Below are 1,536 nucleotides of genomic sequence, written 5' to 3'. Positions count from 1 at the left end.
AATTTGAGGGTGATAATGTAGTTCTGTACTTTTTTATGAATATAGTTCTATAAGGGGACTTTTAATATATGTTACCGGCATAACTGAGGTAAGGAAAAATATATTAACCGCTAATTTACAATTAGTTTAATTACGGTATCGGTTTAATTAATGCAATTATATCATGTAAACACAGTCCCGTCATATCTGAGAGGAGAAACAGAATCGCAGTAGTTTTACATTGACAGGAAATTCTCAGTAAGGCAAAAAATTGGATTTAAGAATAATAATATTTTTTTTATTTTAAAAACAGGCTGTTTTAATTAAGCTTAAATGATAGAGTTCAAATTAAGGAATTACTAATCTTTTTTAAATTTTTTTTAGATTAAAACTTTTTATTTTAATTCAATAATAATGATAATTCAATCATAAAGTTTATTATTCAATTTTCAATAAGGTAAAATCTTAAATTATTAATTGACACATTATTAATTAGCATAATAGCATAGCCTGGAATAAAGATTATAAACCTGGAAAAATACAGGACAATTTATTACACTTTGAAAAATTCAGGACAACTTATTACATCTGGTAAAGTACAGAACAAGAAAATTTTTTATTTAAAATATTGCAGCTAAGGATAAAATTTGAATATTAAAAATTATTTGATTTTAATTTACAAAGTAACATTATTATTAAAAAAGGTACCATCATTTTGTTAAAATATTGACACACTACAATACTTAAAAAATGAGAGCCAGAAGTACCAATATAGCTAAAGTTCTATGCAGAATAGAATGGTATATATAGTAGGCAAATTTATTATGTAAAAAATAGGCATTGGGTCAAGACTAAAAGTGTGAAGACTTGGCAATAACTTAGGCAATAACTCAAGCAAATTTTACTGTGAATTCGTTGTTATAGGTAGATTTTACTGTAATATATAAACAATTTTTGTATTATTCTATTTATTGTACTAACTAATTATGTACTACTATTATTTTTTATAACCTATATTCAAATTTCTAATTATTAATTAATAATTAAACAAATGCATTTTTTTAAGTGCAAAAAATATTTTGAGTTATTTTTTATTTTTAATACAAGTTACAAGTAATAACAGATAGAATTAATAACTTGTGATAACATTTTTAGTTTTAATAAAAGCTAATATTTTAAAAATCTAAATATTTTATTTGAAATTTTATCCTTAGCTGCAATATTCTAAGTATAAATTTTCTTTTTCTGTACTTTGGAAGATGTAATAAGTTGTCCTGTACTTTTCCAGGTTTATAATCTTAAGAATATTATTATTTCTCTTGCTAGCATTTTTCCATTTAATTACGCTAAGCCTACATTCATTACGTTCTTTTATTTGTTTGTTTGTTTCAGTCATTTGACAGCGGCCATGCTGGGGTACCACCTTTAGTCGAACCCAGGACTTATTCTTTGCAAGCCTAATACTTATTCTATCGGACTCTTTTGCCGAACCGCTAAGTTACGGAGACGTAAACACACCAGCATCGGTTGGTGAGGGAACAAACACACACACACACA

Source organism: Octopus bimaculoides, chromosome 4 (genome assembly GCF_001194135.2).
Source record: "Octopus bimaculoides isolate UCB-OBI-ISO-001 chromosome 4, ASM119413v2, whole genome shotgun sequence".
NCBI lineage: Eukaryota > Metazoa > Mollusca > Cephalopoda > Octopoda > Octopodidae > Octopus > Octopus bimaculoides.
The sequence above is the reverse complement of the archived record's forward strand: the minus strand, read 5'-3'. Positions refer to the sequence as shown.